Here is a 21876-nt window from a genome sequence, read left to right as displayed (position 1 = left end):
GAACTTAGGATGTTTTTATTGAAATATTTGCATCTGGTGAAAATGTCATTTAATTTAAGAAGTAGTAGGGATGGAGGACTGAGTTGAGTGCATATTCATATATGTATGTGCATGCATGTGTGTACTGCCATGACACCTGGAAAAGAATCTTTCAGAAATTTTCTCTAAAAAATACTGTCTTTACGCAAAAATCTTAAAATATATAAATTCACTTATCTTCAGAAACCTTTCATATAACAGTATTAGAAAACTGAGTTCCATCTCATATCTCAATTTGATGTTCAGTTTAGGCTAGTAAATGAATAATAATAAATACATGTTATAATAATATAATAATGCAAAAATGAACACATGCAGTTTATAGGTAATTGACACATAGATGTGGCCATGACATCTACCAGACAACTTATATATTAAAAATATACACTGCCTTGGTTTGAATTTTCCTTTCTTTCCTTTATACTCTTTGTTATTAATTTGATTTTTCTATTGCCTTACAGTTGTTTTTACAGCATTTTTATTCTTTTATGTTTTTTAATTAGACACAGATATTTTTAGGAGCACTTGTCAGAAAGCAGGTGGAAATACTGTACTTTCTCAGGGTAGATCTTTCTGTCCAAATTGGGAGAAAATCCTACAATCTCTCCCCTTTCTAGAATTTTACCTTTCAAGGGAAAGGAATGGCGAGATATTACCTAAAACAGAGATAGAAGTTAACGGGATCAAAAGTGACAGATTTTTTTTCCCCCTTGGTTATTAAGACAGTCTCAATGTATTGAAATAGTTTTGATTTCAATTTGATTTATTGAAAACCTGTAGGTTCCAGACACGTTTTGTTACTGAGCTTTGAGATAATATAGTTATTCCCACAGAATATTGAAAAAACAAATTTTCTTGTTTAATGAAGAAGTTACTGAATCTTAGTCTCTAAACTTTAAAGATACCATATAATTTCTTCTTTTTATTTGCTTTTTTGTTTTTTTTTGTAATCCGACTTCATATTTTAATGCTTACTCTTACTGTAGACACTAATATATTTATATATAAAGATAATAGGAATTATTAACAATTATTAAGTGCTTATTATGTGCCGAGCCCTATTCTAAATGTTCTATATAGATTATCTCATTTACTACATGGATTATCTCATTCACATAATTTACTTAATATTACAAAAACCCTACGAGGCAGATACTGCTATTGTCTTCATTTTACAGATGATAAGACATTAAGGACTTTGTCCAAGGAAGTTTAGCTGTGATATACCTGAACTGAGATTCAAACCTAAGCATACATTTATATGTGAGTGCGTATACACACACACCTGTATATGTATATGATAAGTTTAAATTAATCATTTTGAATAATGACAGTTTATAGTGAGGTATAATTTCAAAGTGCTAAGCTCCTCACCTTAAACAAACAAACCAGGAATTAAGCCCTCAAAAGGACTACTTTAAGTAGTCCCCCTTGAGAGACTGTACATCATTTCAATAGTTCAATGTTGGATGAAAAACATTGTTAGTCTTATGGTGCTGCCTTCATAAAGCACATAGGGAAACAAGTTTATTGGCTTTATACTGTCACCTGTTTTCCAGAATGGTATACATTAAATTTATCTGAGAATAACTTGTTATTTAAAAAACCTCACACCCTTGAAGTGCTAAGGACTTTTCACCAGAACAATGTGCCATGAAGTATGGAGACAAGATTAAAAGAAGTGTTTTTTGAAAGCTTTGAGTATTTTGGGATAAATATCATTGGAATAAGTGTAATAGCTTCACAGGATAAGTTCTTGGAAAGGATCTGTATTCTTTCTGAAACCGCATCTGAGACATTGTCTTCTCTGTAGTCCTGACACCTTAGTACATCATTTCCTAAGAGCAACTTATATATCATTTGCAGCTCTTGTTTGCTTGCCTGTCTCCCCATTGGCCTGTGAGTTCTTCAAGGGCAAGGGCTTTCTTTTCACGTTTATATCCGATGTATTGCCAAACTTGGCATGTAGTAGGTGCCCAGTAAAAATATATATTGAATGAACAATTTGGGTACATGAGTTTTAATATGTCAGTTTAAGAATCACTGTACTTTATTAAAATAAAAACTTAAATAAATTAAAAAACTTAAAAAAAAAGACCTAAATTTGAGATCTGAAACCATAAAAATCCTAGAAGAGAGCACAGGCAGTAATTTCTCTGACATTGGCCTTAGCAACATTTTTCTTTTTTTTTTTTTTTTAAATTAATAATTTTTTTTTCAACATTTATTTATTTATTTTTGGGACAGAGAGAGACAGAGCATGAACGGGGGAGGGCAGAGAGAGAGGGAGACACAGAATCGGAAACAGGCTCCAGGCTCTGAGCCATCAGCCCAAAGCCTGACGCGGGGCTCGAACTCCCGGACCACGAGATCGTGACCTGGCTGAAGTCGGACGCTTAACCAACTGCGCCACCCAGGCGCCCCAATTAGCAACATTTTTCTAGATAGGTCCCCTGAGGCAAGGGAAACAAAAGGAAAAATACACTATGAGGATTACGTCAAAATAAAAAGCTGCACAGCGAAGAAACAGTCAACAAAACTAAAAGGCACCTACTGGATGGGAGAAGATATTTCCAAATGACATCTGATAAAGGGTTAGTATCCAAAATATATAAAGAACTTATAAAACTCAACATCTAAAACACAAATAATCTACACTTGATCTTAGCCAAAAGGCCGAGAAGCGATAAAAACACAAATAATCTAATTTAAAATGGGCAGAAGACATGAACAACCATTTCTCCAAAGGCATACAGATAACCAACAGACCCATGAAAAGATGCTTAACATACTCATCACCAAGGATATGGAAATCAAAACTACAGTGACATATTACCTCACACCTGTCAAAATGGCTAAAACAAAAAACACAGAAACAACAGGTGTTGGCGAGGATGTGGAGAAAAAGGATCCCCCCTGTGCATTGGTGTAATGCAAACCTGTGCAGCCAATGTGGAAAATAGTATGAAGGTTCCTCAAACTTAAAATCCAGGAATTACACTACTAGATATTTACCCAAAGAATACAAAAACACTAATTCAAAGGATACATGCACCTCTATGTTTATAGCAGCATTATTTATAATAGCCAAATTATGAAAAGCAGCCCAAGTGTCCATCGACTGATGAATGGAAAAAGAAGATGTGGTATGTGTATATGTGTGTGTATACACACACACACACACACACACACACACACACACACACACACACACACTGGAATATTATTCAGTCATAAAGAATGAAATATTGCCATTTGCAATGACGTGGATGGAGCTAGAGCATATAATGCTAAGTGAAATAAGTCAGAGAAAGACAAATACCATAGGATTTCACTCATGTGGAATTTAAGAAACAAATGAGCAAAGGAAAAAAGACAAACCAAGAAACAGACTTTTACCTTTAGAGAACAAACTGATGGTTGCCAGAGGAGAGGAGGATAAAGGAAGGGACGGGTAAAATAGGGGATGGAGATTAGGGACTGCACTTGTTATGGTGAGCACTGGGTGATTAAAATAAAAACTTAAAATTAATTAATTAAAAACTAAAAAAAAAAAAAAAATCATAGTATTTGTTTACCCAGTATAAAAATATGCACTATTCAAGTGGAATACTTTTTTTTTCTTTTTCGAAGATTTTATTACAGGTCTTTACAGGGCAACATCCAAACTCCAGGTTCAGCTGCCCAGGAGAGGAGACCCTGTTATGTTGTGGGTGCCGGCTGCAGCACAGCAGGCAGCTCTGGCTTCTCACCCTTCTGTTCCGAGATGGGGGTGGTGGGATGGATCTCATCTTTGGGTTCCACAGTGCTCACATGATCTGGCAGGGGCTTCTTAGGGCCAGTCTTACCACTTGGGTCCCAGGGAAGCATGATCTTCACTTTGATGCCCAGCACACCTTGTCTAAGCAGCACAGGGCACACACCAGTGTCAAAGTAGTAGTTGACAGGGTCCCCACTGTGAATCATCAGGCCATCCACAAACTTCATGGATTAGCCCACTGTCCTTGGAGCTTCCCAGACACCATGACCTCACAGCCTTTGGTTCTACTCACCATGATGAATCGCAGCACACCATAGCAGTCCCTCCACACAAGGAGGCCTCCTAGGAGTTTGTAATACAGAGACTGCCTGGGCAATAGCACATAGACCTCTTGCGGCCACTTTTTCAGCATAATGCTCTACATTGCCCTTAGGGAAACCAAATCTTTTCTGAACCACAGCGGCCGATTCTCGGATCCGCCAGCCCTTCTCACCCAGAACATTCTGTGTCCTGGTGGCCAGGATAATGATTTTTTGTCCTGGTTGATGTAACTTGGACCTCAACCCCAGAGTAGCCATCTTCAGCCAGCTCCCAAGTGAGAAACTCATTCAGTTCAGCTTTGAAGATGCCATCAGCAATAGACTTCCTCTTCTTGGAAATTTGCACCATCTTGCTGCTGCGCACTGCTGAAAGGAAAGACCAAGTGGAATACTTTTAAATATGAACTTATGTTTTTAATTTTAAAATAATAGTAAGTTACATATGGTAAAACACATGCATTTTAGGTATATATATTTAGTTCGACAAAATGTATACATGTGTAACTACCACCACAATTAGGATAAAGGATATTTCCATCACTCCAAAAAGTTCCCTCATTGCCTCTTTTTTTTTTTTTTTTTTTTTTTCTTCAACGTTTTTATTTATTTTTGGGACAGAGAGAGACAGAGCATGAACGGGGGAGGGGCAGAGAGAGAGGGAGACACAGAATCGGAAACAGGCTCCAGGCTCCGAGCCATCAGCCCAGAGCCTGACGCGGGGCTCGAACTCATGGACCGCGAGGTCGTGACCTGGCTGAAGTCGGACGCTTAACCGACTGCGCCACCCAGGCGCCCCCCTCATTGCCTCTTTGAAGTCAGTTCTGCCTTCTACCCTGCCATTTGCCTCAGGGCTTTTCATCATTGTAGATTAATTTTGCCCTTTTCAGAATTTCATGTAAATGGAGTCATACAGTATATACTCTTGTGTCTGGCCTCTTTTGCTCAACATAATGTTTTTGTGATTCATTAATGATGTTTTTGGTCTGTCAGTAAGCAGTTCATTCTTCCTTTTTTCTTACCCTCAACATTTTAAAACTTTATTTTGAAATAATTTTAGACTTATGAAAGAGCTGCAAAAATAATATTGGCTTCTATTCTCTTCTTGTAAAAAAGATTTTTTAAAGTTTATTTATTTTTGAGAGAGAGACCGAGAGAGAGAGAGAGCACAAGCGCAAGCAGGAGAGGGCCAGAGAGAGAGAAGGAGAAACAGAAACCGAACGAAGCTGGCTCCAGGCTCTGAGCGGTTAGCACAGAGCCTGATGTGAGTCTCGAAGCCATGAACTGTGAGATCATGACCTGAGCCAAAGTTAGATGCTCAACCAACTGAGACACCCAGGCACCCCTTCTCTTTCTTTTTTTTGTTACTGTTTTGTTTGTTTTGTTTTGTTTTGTTTTGTTTGAGACAGCAAGCGAGCAGGGAGGGGCAGAGAGAGAGGAAGACAGAGAATCCAAAGCAGGCAGGCTCTTCACTGCCACCACAAAGCCCAACATCAGGCTCAAACCCATGAACTGTGAGATCATGATGTAGGCTGAAGTTGGATGTTCAACTGACTGAGCCATCCAGATGCCCCAGCCTCTATTCTCTTCTGATGGTGACCTCTTATTTAATATAGTTGACCACAGTACAATTATAAGAACTAAGAAATTAATGTTAGTACAATACTACTAATTGAAATATAGCCTTTATTCAGTTTTTGCAAAATTTCCCACTAATATTCTTTAACCCAGTCTAAGATCCCACATTGCATTTGGTTCTCATTTTTCCTTAGTGTCTTCTGTGACAGTCCCGTCTTTCATTACTTTGACACTTTTGGTTAGATACTTTTGTAGAATCTTCTACAATTTGGGTTTGTCTGGTGTTTTTTCACATGATGAAGTATTACACACATTTGTGAAGAATACTACAGAAATGGTGTATTCTTTTCAGACCATAATACCAGTAAGTCTTATTACTAGTGATTTTAACCCGTCAACATTATAAAATTATCCTGTTTCTCTTTAAATTTTACTTTTTTTGGAGGAGGAAGCCAAGTAGTAGTCCATTGCATGTGCATAGGTTTTCCCTGCTATCTGAAAGTAGAGTGTTCTCTGAAACTATTTGTAAGCTGAAATGTCATAAAGCGAAGAAACAGTTACCCTTAATTTATATGGAAGAAAATTGGGGGCATTTCCAGATCCTCAAAATAACTGTTCTTAGGCTTTTCTGATACTGTAAAACACATGTTGCTAATGAATACACAAAATAAATTGAGCTAAAGCACAGTAGCTTACGGACACAATTGAAAGTCATGGTGGCTTGATGCTAAGATATTAAGTCAGGAGTGTCTGACTTAATAAGATATTAAGAAGGAGTGTCACGGAGCCACTCTTGGTGCTTGTGGTATATGAACTGCCTCTACAAGGGCTGGCTGCAAAACAAATGCTGAATGCCAGTTTTGCTTTTTGCTTTTTTCATAAAAGCAAAAATCCTCTTCAGATTTATTTCAGTTAGCAAAAACAGGTACAAATATAGGTCGTTTGTCAAGGTTAAGTGGCATAACTTGAACTTTCAAAAAGTAGGGGATACCTGTATACAATTTGTTTATTCATTTATCTGTTGATGGACCTTTGAGTCGTTTCATTTGGGGCTATTGTGAATAAAACTGCTACGAACAGTAGTATACTACAAGTCTTTTTGTGGGTGTATATTCTTATTTCCTCTGGGTAAATACCTAGGAGTACAATTGCCAGATTATATGTTTACCTTATAGGAAACAAACAAATGGTTTTTCAAAGTAGTCATGCCATTTTAAAGTCTCACCCAGGAAACATGAGAATTCTGCTTGCTCCAAGCTTTTTTTATGTTTGATATTGTCCGTCCTTTGAATTTTAGCCATTCAGGTGAACGTGTAGTGTTATCACTGTGATTTTACTTTGTATTTCCTGATAAATAGTGATGTTGAAAATCTTCACGTGGTTATTGGCTACTTAATTTCTTTTGTGAAGTGCCTATTCAGATGCCTATCTTTTAATTGGGTTGTTTGTCCTTTTATTTTTATTTTTAAATTTTTTTAAAAAGGCAATCTTTTTTTTTTTTAAGTATATTTTGAGAGAGAGAGCGTGCATGCCAGCGAGGGAGGGGCGGGTGGGGGAGGAGAATCCCAAGCAGGCTCCACACTGTCAGTGCAGAGCCTGTTGTGGGGCTTGAACCCATGAACCGTGAGATCATGACCTGACCCGAAGTCAGGAGTCGGACACTTAACCAACTGAGTCACCCAGGTGCCCCAGGTTGTTTTTTTGTTGAGTTGTAGAAGTTCTTTTTTTTTTTTAAGTTTATGCATTTATTTTTGAGAGAGTGAAACCGTGCAGCAGGGGAAGGGCAGAGAGAAGAGAGAGGTAAAGAGAGAATCTTAAGCAGGCTCTACACTCAGTGCAGAGCCTGATGTCAGGCCCAAAATCACAAATGATGAGATCATGACCTGAGCCAGAATCAACTGAGCCCCCCAGCACACCAAGATGATTTCTTGACCAGTTTGTAGAGAATTGACATCTTAACTGCATTGAGTCTTCGAGTCCAGGAACATGATACATTGTGCCATTTACCTAATCTTTTTTAGGATCTCTTAGCAATGTTTTGTCTTTTTTGGTATAAAGGTCTTATACATTTTTATCTGTTAAGTATTTCCAATTTTTTATGTAGTTGTAAATGGTATTTGAAATTTCATTTTCTATTATTTTGTTGCTGGCATTTAGAAATAGCAGCTCATTTTTGTATATTGTCTTTGAATCCTGTGACTTTCTAAATTCACTTATTAGTTCTAGTAGTTCTTTTATACACTTCTTAGAGTTATCTACATATATAATCAGATTATCTGCAAGTCACTTTTCTTTCTAATCTTTATATCTTACTAAAAATTTTTTTTTGCCTTCTTGCACTAAAACCTTAGTACTATGTTGAATAGAAGTGTTGAGAATGGACCTCTTTACTGTATTCTTGATCTTAGGGAGAGAGAATGTTCAGTTTTTCACCATTAAGTATAATATTAGTTGTAGGTTTTTTGTAAATGCTTTTTATTGGTTGGAAAGTTTCCTTTTATTCTTAGTTTTCTGGGAGTTTTAACATGAGTGATTGCTAAATTTCATCAAATGTTTTTCTGCCTCTGTTGAGAAGATCCAAGGATGAATTACACTGAATGATTTCTGAATGTTAAACCAACTTTGCTTTCCTGGAGTAAATACCACTTGGTTAAGTACTATTCTATGTATTGGCAAATTTGATTTGCTGCTATTTTGTTGAGGATTTTTGCGTTTTGTCCATGAGGAGCATTGGTTTATAGTTGTCTTGTAATGTCTCTTGAATTTTGGTTTTGGCGTAATGCTGGCCTCATAAAATGAGTTTGGGAATTGTTCCCCTTTACTATTTCTCAAAGTTTGGGTAGAATTGACATTATTTTTTCCTTAAGTATTTGATAGAATTAATAGTAAAAATGTCTGGGCCAGGAGTTATTTTTGTGGGAATGTTTTAAATTATGCATTCAACTTTTAAACATGGGGCTAGTCAGAGTTTCTGTTTCTTCTTAAATCAATTTTGATAGTTTGTGTCCATTTCACTGAGTTTTAAATTTATTGGCATAATATTCATTATATTTTTATTATTCTTTTGATGTCTGTAAGATCTGTAGTACTGTTGTATTTTTCATTCCTGATACTGGTAATTTGTGTCTTTTTTTTTTCTTCAGTCTAGCAAGAGGTTTATCAGTTTTACTGATTTCTTTTTTCTCCTGCTAAGAACTTACCAGCTTTCAGTTTTAGTGAATGCATGAGAATGAGGGAGATTTAAATTTAAAGGTGATTTTTATTTATTTATTTATTTATTTATTTATTTATTTATTTATCTATTTATTTATTTATTTAAATTGTTGATTTTTTATTTATTTATTTATTTTTTTTTTTTTTAATGTTTATTTTTGAGACAGAGAGAGACAGAGCATGAAGGGGGGAGGGTCAGAGAGAGAGGGAGACACAGAATCCGAAGCAGGCTCCAGGCTCTGAACTGTCAGCACAGAGCCTGACGTGGGCTTGAACTCACGAACAGTGAGATCATGACCTGAGCCGAAGTCGGGCACTTAACCGACTGAGCTACCCAGGCGCCCCACGAGCTATACATTTTTAATGTTTTTATTAGTTTATTTATAGAATTTCTATGTAAGATTGACATTTTTATATAAAATTTTTAAAACTCCCAAAATGAAGAACTTAACCTGTTGACATAAGCTAATTTTTCCTGATTGTCTTGGACCTAAATTAATTTTAATCTTGAGATCTGCCTATAAAATTAATGCCAGTATTGGTATTTAGCCCCTTATCTAATACCGTAGATTAACATTTTCTCTTACTGGGAGTACGTATGTTAATTATGCTTTAACCAGTTTGTATACCAAGTACAGAAAAGTTACATAAATGAAAGCCATTGTTTAGATTCTAAATAATACTCAGTCTTTTATATTAGCTTTACCATTCACCAGCGGTGGACTATGTTTTTTATTAAAAATGCACATGAAAAAAAATACACATGATGTGTATCAGAAACTGGTCCTTTGCATATTTTTGTCTTCCTCTGCAGATACATGTTTTTCTTTTCCCTTCTCTTAAGGCTTTTTTCCCCTCAATTAGACCTGTTGGGTGCTTTGGTTATCTATTTTATTAAGTTGCTCTAATGTAGGTGCTTCCTAGACAACAGATTTTGTGTTTGTGGTCTTTATCTGAGAGCAATCTTTTAGCCTTTTTCTGCTGAAATGTTTCAGACAGATGGATCAGAATGATGATTGCATTTCCCAGGACAAATCAAGCCAAAAAAGATTTAGGTCTTTGGACATATGAAAGAGCAAGAAAGTTGTTTTTAAACTAGCTGTTTCCCCTCCATAGAATGAAGGGAGTAAAGCTATACTATTTGTGAATTCTGTTTCCTTGTTTTTGTTTGTATAGAGGACTGCTAAAAATGTTATATTGCTGAATTTATTTTTGTTAATAGTGGACAGAATAGTAAAAATGGAAAGCAAAGGGAGAATTGACTTTTTTTTAGGTTGTTTATTGCTTGTTCATTTTTCAGGTTGCAAACAGACATAAATGGACCTGTGGTTTCTATTGCTTTTAGTATTCTAATTACGTAGTTTTATAATATTATATCCAGAAATTTATTGCTGAGGTTTCAAATGAGAAATTAAATTCTGATTCAGTGAGTAACTTAAAGTAACTGCTATTACGTCCTCATGATTGTAGTTCACTATCTGACAGACTGCTAATCTGCAAAATGTGGTTTCTTTTACAAGCAAATGTTAGCCAATAGCTATTAAATTAGAATAATTTGGATGTAAGAAGTGATCGAAGAGTAAACGAGTCAGAATAATCCTGTTTCTGTTTTGAAGGCTAAGTCCCACACATTCAGAGTTTAGGCCTAGTCTTATTTTTATCTTAACCTTAGAGACTATGAGGTTGTAGAAAAAGCAGTGTGATTGACCTTAGTCATTTAAGAAAAAGAAGGTGTGTGTGTGTTTGCGGGGGGGCAGAGTTGGGGGGAAGGAGGGTAAACTGTTGGTATAAGGCTTAAAGGAAATAATGATGTATGTAAAATGATGAATGCAGTGATACCAAAGTATTGATATACCAGTCTCAAGCTATACAGGAAACTCTAAGGAATAAGGAGAAGAATATCAATCTTACACTCATTTATATTCCTATATATTGTGGAAAAACCTGAAATGTTGGACAGATAGCAGTGGAATATTTAATCACTCCTTTGTTTTTGAATTTTCTTTGTAAGTATTACAGATGATCATGAACTTAATAGAAAGTTGGAAGTTCTTTTTCTGAATAGATTTAAAATGTCAAAGTATTTGGCATCAGATTATGTTTACAGAGAAAAGAAATTAAGCACTGTTTTTAGTGAAGGGTTATTTAGCAGGATCATGGTGAAGGAATGGATTCTGAGAAAGGGTTTTTATTTAAATTTAAATTTTTTCCTTTATGACAAAGGTATCACTGATACGCTTCTAATAAGTACCGTGGAAATTATTTGCTTTTTAGAAACAATAAAAACTCTTTTAATGAAAGGAAGTAATTGACCTTTGCAGTTGCATGAAAGACTTAATATGCAACAAGTTTCATGGAATTAACATCAAAATTATATGTGTATAATTTTCAGAAGTCTTTACCCCAAGGGAGAGTGTATGTGTCCACGGAGGATTTAATATTTACTTAATGACCTTCACAAATATAGAATGACTCTTGGTTTACAATTATGAAGACGTATTATTTCTAGATTGGTTCATGTTTTGTTTTGTTTTGTTTTGTTTTGTTTTGTTTTGTTTTGTTTTGGCTTCACACCCAATGTGGGCTCAAATTCACAACCCGGAGACCAAGAGTAGCATGCTCTGCCAACTGAGCCAGCCAGGCACCCCTCTACAGTTCATTTAAATCATTTTGATTTTTCCTTTCTCAGTCAAGAAGTCTGCTTTTTTTTTTTTCTTATTTTTCCTTTCTTTTTATTGCCCCTGTTGAGCCCAAATATCCAAAAAGAGGCACATTACAATTTTTTTCCAGCTCCAACACCTTTAGGGTTCTGAGCCATTTTGGTAAGTCCAACAGTAAGTTCCTTATTTTTTGTTACCATTTCAGTACTAATGGATGTTGGTCACTGTCCAGTCCTTCCCATTTTTCTGAGAAATTGTCAGGAGGAAGAGAACATTTATTAAGCATGTACTATATGTGCTATAAAATATATTTTATGTACAGTGTACCTTTTTTTGTTAAATTTATTTATTTTGAGAGAGCACACATGCAGGGAGGGCAGAGAGAGGAGAGAGAGAGAGAGGGAGAGAGAGAGAGGGAGAGGGAGAGAAAGAGAGAATCCCAAGCAGGCTCCCCGCTGAACGCAGCGTCTGATGCGGGGCTCAAACTCCGAACCCTGAGACCATGATGTGAGCTGAATGGCGCCCCTGCACAGTGTAGGGCTCTTCACAACAGCCCACTGAAGTGGGGATTATTGCCTCTATTTTGCAAATAGTTCACCAAGTCAAGAGGTAAAAGAAATTGTACGTGGAAATTGGCTTAAGATTCATAGCTAGAATGTAAACCTAGGTCAGTTCTGCTTCTTAATGCTGCTCCGAGCTATCACAGGAACAGAAATTATTTACTAATCTCTCAATGAGAAGTCATTGTCTTGCATTTGAATATAATCCTCATCCTTAGAATACAGATAATTTTACACGGTTTTTCTTTTAATTTTTAGGAGTAAGCATAAGGAAATTTACACAGAGTACTGTGTAAATACTTTGTTCTAGATATTGTTAAAATTCTAAAATTGTGCATTTTTTAAATCTTGGGAGGAATTGAAAATATGTTAGACTCTCCTTTTGAATTTTTCTGCCCTCCTCTCCTTTCTAGGCTATGTTATTAGCCACCAGGGATGAAATCCAATTATCTCAAACCTAAGCATTTTGCAGTAACAAGCCCAAAGCAGAGAGAGAAGATAGAATAAAGCTATTAAAAGTACCAGAGAAGAAATTAAGACAAACTATTTTTGCTAAATTAGAGGATTATCCTCTTACTAGCAGAACTACTTCTGGACCTTTGATCTGTCATCTTATCCTGTCATGCATAGTAGATGCCCTCAATGATCTTGTTTTATTGTTTTTGGAATTGACTCAACTTACTTGACATTTAAATGAACATTTTTTTTGCGTGGTGTATTTACTTGGACTTAAGTCCAGGCCACTCAGGTCATGTTTCTGTCAGCTATTGTATATCCTCACAAAACTTACTGGCATTAGTGGCATTAAAAATTTTTTTTTAATGCTTATTTATTTTTGACAGAGGGACAAAACGTGAACAGGGAAGGGGCAGAGAGAGAGGGAGACACAGAATCTGAAGCAGGCTCCAGGCTCTGAACTGTCAGCACAGAGCCCGATGTGGGGCTCAAACTCATAAGCCATGAGATCATGACCTGAGCCGAAGTAGGACGCTTAACTGACTGAGCCACCTAGGTGCTCCTGTCATTAGTGACATTTATAGGAGAAGAAACAATCTAAAGTAAGAAGTATTATATATTATATATTATTGGTATGCTGTCACCAAAGGCATCTCAAACAAGGTAGAGCACCTTTTTCCCTCCCTTTTTTTTTATTGTGGTGAAATCCACATAAAACTTATTATTTTATCTATTTTAAATGTATAATTAGTGGCATTAAGTAAATCTACAATATCGTGCAACCCATTATCAATTTCCATAACTTTCTCATTATCCTAAACAGAAACTCATTAAGCAGTAACTTCCCATCATCTTTTCACTTCAGCCCCTGTAACTCCTAATCTACTTTTTGTGAAGTTACCTATTCTAGATGTTTCATATAAGTGGAATCATATGATTCCATATCATGGAATCATATGATTCCATCCATGGGTCTTGGTTATGTCTCTTAGCATGTTTTCACGTTTCTTTTATGTTGTGGCATATATCAGATTTCATTCCTTGTTAAGGCTGAATAATATTCCATTATATGTACAGACCACATTTTGTTTATCCATCGTCCATCAGTGGACACTTGGGTTGCTTCCACCTTTTTGACTTTTGTGAGTAGTGCTGCTAGGAGCATTGGTATACAAGTATGTATTTTAGTCTTTGCTCTCAGTTCTTCTGGGTAGATACCCTGGAATGGAATTGGTGAATCCTATAGTAATTACATGTTTAACTTTTTGAGAAAGTCCTGAATTGTTTTCCACAGTGGCTGCACCATTTTACATTCCACCAGCAATGCATGAGGGTTCTAGCTTGTCCACATCCTTGGCAACACTTGTTATTTTAAGATTTTTGTTGTTATTTTGAAAATGATCATTTTAATGGGTGGGAGGTTGTATGTCATTATGGCTTAAAAATATATATTTTTAATATTTATTTTTGATAGAGTGCGAGGTGGGGAGGGGCAGAGAAAGAGAGCGTCAGAGGATCTGAAGTGGTATCTGTGCTGACAGCAGGGATCCCCATGCAGGGGGGCTTAAACCCACAGACCCTGAGATCATAACCTGAGCCAGAGTCAGCCACTTAAGTCCAATGCTCAACCAACTGAGCTGCTCAGACATTTCCTTTCATTGTGGTTTTGATTTACATTTCCGTAATGGCTGGTGATGTTGAGCACCTTTCATATGTTTATTAGCTATCTATATGGTATGTCTTATTTGGAGAAATGTCTTAGTCCTTTGTCCATTTCTTAACTGGGTTGTTTGGTTTGTTGTTGAGTTGTAGATGAAATATCTTCAGATATTTTGGACATTAATCTCTTACCAGGTATATAATTTGCAAATATTGCTTCTCATTCTGTGGGTTGCCTTTTCACTGTCTTGAATAGTGTCTTTTGATGCAGAAAAGTTTTTAATTTTGATGAAGTCCAGTCCATCTATTTTTTCTCTTGTTGCCTGTGATTTTGCTGTCATGTCAAGAAATTGTTGCCAAGGGGCGCCTGGGTGGCGCAGTCGGTTAAGCGTCCGACTTCAGCCAGGTCACGATATCGCGGTCCGTGGGTTCGAGCCCCGCGTCGGGCTCTGGGCTGATGGCTCAGAGCCTGGAGCCTGCTTCCGATTCTGTGTCTCCCTCTCTCTCTGCCCCTCCCCCGTTCATGCTCTGTCTCTCTCTGTCCCAAAAATAAATAAACGTTGAAAAAAAAATTAAAAAAAAAAAAAGAAATTGTTGCCAAAATCAGTATAACAAAGATTTTCTCTTCTGTTTTCTTTTAAGAGTTTTATAGTTTTAGCCCTATGTTTAGGTCTTTGATCCATTTTGAGTTAATTTTTATATGTGGAATAAAGTAAGGATCCAACTTCATTCTTTCTCATGTGGATATCCCGTTTTCTCAACACTATTGAAAAGACTGACCCTTCCCTTCCTGAATGGTCTGGGCATCCTTATAAACATCATTTGACCATATATGCACCAGGCAGCATTAAAAAAAAATAAGATATATGACAATGTGAGCGTTTGTGTGGTGCTTCAGCATTTCTTAAAGAGAGATGAGGCTCCTTGTAATGGTACTGAATTAAATTAATAATGGAACATCAGCTGATTAGAACCTACTGTGGCTAGTGTGTAAACTGGATGCACCTTTTGAAGTTCTTAGTGTGACAGCACTGTCAAAGTTTCTTAAAAAGTTTTTGGTACAAACTAAGGAAGATAACCTATCTTAGAAAAGCCAGAGAAATTCTCATTGTCCAAAGTCATGAGAGAGGACTCAGGGCATCCTTCTTACAACTTGAAAATGTAGAACTTACATATTACCTTATTCCACATTCTCTCAAACAGATTGTCTCCATGCAAGAGAGTTTTGTGTTAATGAATGAACAGCTCTAAGTCATTGAAAGTTACTAACCTATTTATATCCTCTGACTTATTCTTGAGGGATTTATCACTTTGTGAATGGATCAGATGTATACAGTTGAAGGTTTAAGGAATATAAAAATAGGTGTGATTTTTTTTTTCTAAAAGAACTTTTAAATAGGGTTTTGTTTGTTTTTCTGAAACAACAGAATAAGGGCTTGAGTGTTTGAACAGAGAAACTAGGGTAATAGATAAAAAGAAGAAAAACTTCCAAAAACAAATGATCCCTTTCCAAAAAAAAACTAGGATTGTGCTTCATAAAATTATTAATAAAAATAAATTGGAAAACACTCACAAACAAAACAAAAATCTAATCAGTATATATATATCATGCAGGATATCTTGCCTCCCTGTTGCCTGAGGGAGTGATAAGGCTCATTTGGATGAGTAAGTTCTATTATGTTTGTACTCAACTCAAAAAGAAGAATTGTGAAGATGAAAAGTGATACTTTAGTACTAGAATCCAATCAGTGATTAGTATCAAGGATCCATTCAGAATAAGCTGAACTTGATGATATCTATGGTTGAATGGGTTTGCATAACTGGAGGGTTCCTTATGTACAGTATTGACTGTAAAGCAATAAAATATACTTCTCTGTAAATCTCCAGAAGTGATTTGAGGTGACTTGCAAAATGAAACACATATAAAATGGGTCAAAAGACTACTTTTTTTTTTTTTTTTTTAAGTAGGCTTCACTCCCAGTGCAGAGCCTAGCACATGGCTTGAACTCATGATGCTGAGATCAAAAGTCAGACACTCAACCCACTGAGCCACTCAGGCGCCCCAAAAGACTACTTTTTATAGGGGTGCCTGGGTGGCTTAAGTGTCCAACTTTGGTTCAGGTCATGATCTTGCAGTTTGTGGGTTTGAGCCCCGCGTCGGGCTCTGTGCTAACAGCTCAGAGCCTGGATCCTGTTTCAGATTCTGTGTCTCCCTCTCTCTCTGCCCCTCCCCTCCTCACTCTGTCTTTCTCAAAACTAAATAATAAACATTTTTTTAAAAGACTACTTTTTATAAAAGACTGTAATAAAATATGCTTCCAAATATCCTTCATATAATCACCTTATTAGGAAAAACTTATTCCAATATTGCTATCATTTATTTTTTTTTAAGATTTAATTTTTAAGTAATCTCTTAAAAATTTGAGTGTGAGGCTCGAACTTACAACCCTGAGATCAAGAGTTGCACGCTCAACTGAGCTAGGCAGGTACCCCTTCACTGTCATTTCTTAGACATTTTAGGAATTCTTTAGAAATTTGTTTTCATAGCCAGTTTATAAACACAAGAAAACCTGCTTCATTGCTTCATTAAGTAGTCCCCTGTTTTTTTAACCCAGTTTGATCTACCGTTTTATTCACTGGTTGCTCTGAATAACTGCCACTACCCGCCCCCCCCCCCACCACTTTAAATTCACTTTGTCATCTGTTGATGAAAAATGTGCTACTAGGGAGGATATCTAGAACAACATGCTATAGACTCTGAAAGTAGTTTTGAAAGAATTTCATACATGTTCTGAGTAATGATTGCATTATTGGAATAAGTATATATTGACTTGAGGAGTGATTATTTTGAATGGGAGAAGGCTAGTTTGGATGAAAAAGTTCTATTATGTTTGTTATTAAAAGGCATTATTTGGGGAGGGGTTGGGAAAAACAAAAGGCATTATTTTATGTCCCATCTCATACCATAGTTTGTTTTCATTTCATAGTTGGTTTTTGTTTGTTTCTGTTTTGGTATAGTTGTCTTCTAGAGAGAGAGAACTTAGAACTTATTTTGGAATAAGTCTACTGATCCTTAGGTAAAAATACTTGTTTTCTTTATTAGTTTGTTTCTTTAACTGAACTAAGTTATTTTTTAAAAGCTATTGTTGATGGCATCCCCACTTTCGAATTTTTTTCACATGTTTACATTTCTGTTTTGTTTGGTCCAATGTCTCACCCTATGTGTTAACTCTGATTTGCTAAGAGTGTTAATATATGATAATACTAAGCCAGTACTTTCTTACCAAAAGAGCAGTGCCTTTGTTACAGTAGGTTTTCTTATCAAGACTATAAGATTGGACAGCCTTAGTATAGTTAAAATATTTCTGAGCAATCCTTAATTTGGAAGGCTCTTACTATAACTTACTGCTGATAGAAGACTGTTCTAGTATCATACTGGCCTGTAAGTGGGAAGGATATTCAAGTAGTAGTTAAAAGATCACCCAAACTAGTTAATAATTCTGTATGTGCATGTGTATAACTTTTGTATAGTTGTGCAACTTCAGTATTCTTTGAAAAATTAGTTTAAAAACTTTTGATCTGATAGAAGTTATTAAATAGGAAGAGAAAACATTAGGGACGATGAAACAAGAATCCAAAATACTGATAATTGTTAAAGCTTGGATGATGATTTTAAAGCAGATCATTTAATATTCTCTGTATTTTTTTGTGTATGATTTAAAAATATTCTTTTTTAAAAATATGTCACTTTATTATTTTTTTAAATGTTTATTTTTGAGAGAGAGAGACAGAACGTGAGCAGGGGAGGGGCAGAGAGAAAGGGAGACACAGAATCCAAAGCAGGCTCCTCCAGGCTCTGAGCTGTCAGCACAGAGCCCTACTACGTAGGGCTCAAACTCAAGAACCTGAGATTATGACCTGAGCCAAAGTCGGATGCTTAACTGACTGAGCCACCTAGGTGCCCCTAAAAAATATTCTTAATAAAGTTAAATTAAAAGACTAAGTAGAGGAAACTGACAAAATGCCAATAAGGTGATTTTTTAAAGGTATTTGAATGTAAAGGTTTTTTATTTCCATTTGATATATACTTTTTATTTTAGGTATTACTGCTGTTTTCCTTTCTTTTTTTTCTCTTCCCTTCTCTCTTCTCTTCTCTTCTCTTCTCTTCTCTTCTCTTCTCTTCTCTTCTCTTCTCTTCTCTTCTCTTCTCTTCTCTTCAGAGTGTGAGAGAGTGCGTGTGTGTGCAAGTGTGAGCCGGGAAGGAAGAGAGGGAGAGAGAATCCCAAGCAGGCCCCACACCCAGCATGGAGTCCAATGCTGGTCTCAATCTCACAATTGTGAGATCATGACCTGAGCGAAAATCAAGACTCAAATGTTTGACTGAGCCAACCAGGTGTCCCATCTTACTGCTTTTTCTTTCTTACTTTTTCTTTTTTTTTTAAGTTTATTTATTTTGAGAGAAAGAGAGAGTGAGCATGAACAAGCAGGGGAGGGGCAGAGATAGAGGGAGACAGAGAATCCCAAGTAGGCTCCACGCACAGAGCCCGACGCGAGGCTTGAACTCATTGAATCTTGAGATCATGACCTGAGGTGAAACCAAGAGTCAGACACTTAACCAACTGAGCCACCCACGTGCCTCATTACTGCTTTTTCTTCAACTTAAGGATTTCTTATACTAACTACCTCAGAAAACAAAGGACTATTTCTGCAACCAAGTATGCTTTTGAAGTGGTGTATGTTAGGAAAGAATTTTAAAAGAATAATACTCCAGGGACACCTGGGTGGCTCAGTCGGTGAAGCATCTCGCTCCTGGTTTCAGCTCAGGTCATGATCTTATGGTTTGTGATAGGCCCCACATCAATCTCTGCGCTGCCAGGAGCCTGCTTGGGATTCTCTCTCTCCCTCTCTGCCCCTCCACCATGCACATGCTTGCTGTCTCTCAAAATAAATAAACATTCTTTAAAAGAAAGAAGACAGAGACAGAGAAAGAAAGAAAAGAAAAAAGAAAACTCCAGTGCATAATCTTAGTTGTAGATAAAAGCTCTTTGTATTGAGATTAAATACCCTCAAGACTATTCTTTTTAGATACATACTTATATGTTACCTGTTTTAGATTTATATATTACTTTTAAGCATCTCTATTTTACATATATGAGTCTACACTTAATTTCCAAATTTTGATTCCCTTTGTTATTTCACTATCCCAGTTGGTGTTTCCATTAATTTAATTTTTTAATTTTTATTTTTTTAACATTTATTTATTTTTGAGAGAGAAAGACAGAGTGCAAGCAGGGGAGGGGCAGAGAGAGAGGGAGACACAGAATCTGAAGCAGGCTCCAGGCTCTGAGCTGTCAGCACGTAGCCGGACATGGGGCTCGAACTCACAAAATGTGAGATCATGACCTGAGATGAAGTTGGATGTTTAACCAACTGAGCCACCGAGGCGCCCCGTGTTTTCACTAATTTTAAATTAATCTTTCTGAATTGCAATAATGTGTGGTTGGTTCCTAGGTCATTAGGAGATTTTTAAAAGATTGTTTAATAAAATCCAGTTCCATCTTCTCCATTACAAGGTGAGTGATAGAAATAATCACTTATCAGTGTTTATGATCTTTTCATTGTCAATCATAAAAGTATTCAAATGTAAATCAGGTTATTTTTTGGAATAGTGTCTTATGTTAGTTGCATCAATAAAATTACTAAAATCTTACTTAACAAATATTGCCTGCTGTTTTCAACAAGTATAAACTTGTTTCAAGAGTCTTAACATTAACTACATTGGAATTAGAATTTTAAAAACATTTAAAAGGAGGGGTGCCTGGTGGCTCAGTCGGTTAAGCTTCCAACTTTGGTTCAGGTCACGATCTGTAGGTTTGAGCCCCGTGTTGGGCTCTGTGCTGACAGCTCAGAGCCTGGAGCTTGCTTCGGATTCTGTGTCTCCCTCTCCCTCCCCCTTCCCCTCCCTCTCCCACAAAATAAAAAACATTAAAAGAAACTTTATTTTTTAATTTAAAAGCAGTCTTAACATAATAGTTAACTTTTGATTCATCTCTTTTCTGCTTATACAGTCTCTGAATGTTTGCTTTATCATTGGGTTAATGGTCACTGAGAAAAGAACCAGATGATAATGGAGGCATGCTATGTAATGAAAATTTAAGGTTAAGCCTTGTGGATAAAAACCTACTGGGTCAGAGAACTCTTAATAGTGGGGGTTACCTAGGCCAGGCAGATCATGAGGTGATTGTAATTCTTTCAGTCATTGGAAACATTTGTTTGGTTTGACAGCCATGGGACGGAATCAGATTCAGGTAATTACAGTCCTTCTGGCATAATTGTTACGGCACTGTGGTAGAGACCAAATTAAGTGCCTAAAGTTTCCTTTGTTTCCTAAGGTTTTTATCCACCCTCTCAATTTTTCTTTGAGATGAATAGAATAACAGGATTATTTAGGATACCCTGTGGTTATTGAAGAATGAATTTATTTCCGTCTGGATTTACAATTCAGTAAGTACCTAAATTCTCTTTACTTCAAGACTCTTAAGAGGATACTCAAAACATTTCAGTTAGGTGGGAGAACTTATTTGGAAGTATCTGACCTAAAGTGTATGCTAGACTTTGCGCACTTTTTGCCCATGGACCCAGTTGAGACCTCAGACCATAGTTGGCTCAACTAGTTTGTTGTTTTTTTAAATTGAGTCAGTAGTTAAAAATGGAGAAGTAAAAATTCAGGCTGGCTGTTATCACAGAATTGGGAACATTTGGCTGAGTATGAGTAGCTAAGTAGCTGCTTTGCCCTTTAGGCAAGACATGCACCAACACTTAGCCCATTTTCACAACAGTTGAACACTGATATAAGTGATATATGTCTGACGATGATACAGACTGATATAGATAAATTACCTGGATCTGAGTCTTGGGAAGTTTGTCTGGTGAACTTTATAGTACCTGGAGATACTGGTTATAAAAATGAAGTGTCTGTTTAAGCCTGAATAAGTCACACATAGATTTTAAGAAGACTTCCTGGGTTGGGTTAATTGGCCCCTTCTCTGTCCCTTTTTTACCTCCCTAGCCACATTATGGTATTGATCTTCTGAAATTGATTATAAGTACCTAATTATATATCCCTGTAGTTCACTTTGAGCTCCTTTAGGCCAAGGACCATGAGTTGTTTTTTGTTCTTAGTATCTAGTACCTGGTACGCAGTGGGCATCCAAATGTTTGTTACATTACTGTAACTTTAGTACAGGTGTTTTTGTTTTGTTTTAGTAAAGGGGTTTGAGTGGGATGAACTGTTCTTATTTTGGGGAAAAATTATGTAAAAACTGTTTCAGTTTTAAAATTATAAGTAGCTCCTTTGGTTAAGGAGGGTTTTTCAGGTTATTATCTCAAAATTTCAGTTTTTCTGTTTTAAATTGAAAACCCTACTTTCCACATGGTAACTACATTTATCATGGTGAGCACTGCATAATGTGTAGATGTTGTGCACCGGACACTGACATAACACTGTATGTCAATTATACTTCAATAATAAAAATTAGAGTAAAGAATACTCTAAATACACATGCCTGATAAGTGAACAAGCTCTTAGAGGGAAAAAAAAATGGAATTAGGGAATTTTTTCATTTTGTTTTAAA

General features: G+C 36.3%; 1 protein-coding gene and 2 pseudogenes across 3 annotated transcripts in view; 1 reads left to right on the top strand and 2 right to left on the bottom strand.

The window, feature by feature from the left end:
• The window catches only part of NT5C2 (5'-nucleotidase, cytosolic II), a 59826-nt gene that overhangs the window by 13190 nt on the left and 24760 nt on the right, over window positions 1-21876 (top strand). The gene's annotated exons all lie outside the window — the stretch shown is intronic.
• LOC121037606 (uncharacterized) lies at window positions 2629-2727 on the bottom strand (annotated as a pseudogene).
• LOC121036625 (40S ribosomal protein S3-like) lies at window positions 3742-4486 on the bottom strand (annotated as a pseudogene).

Source organism: Herpailurus yagouaroundi, unplaced genomic scaffold (assembly GCF_014898765.1).
Source record: "Herpailurus yagouaroundi ecotype Mexico unplaced genomic scaffold, PumYag 163, whole genome shotgun sequence".
Classification (NCBI taxonomy): domain Eukaryota; kingdom Metazoa; phylum Chordata; class Mammalia; order Carnivora; family Felidae; genus Herpailurus; species Herpailurus yagouaroundi.
This window is presented reverse-complemented; position numbering and strand designations above follow the sequence as displayed.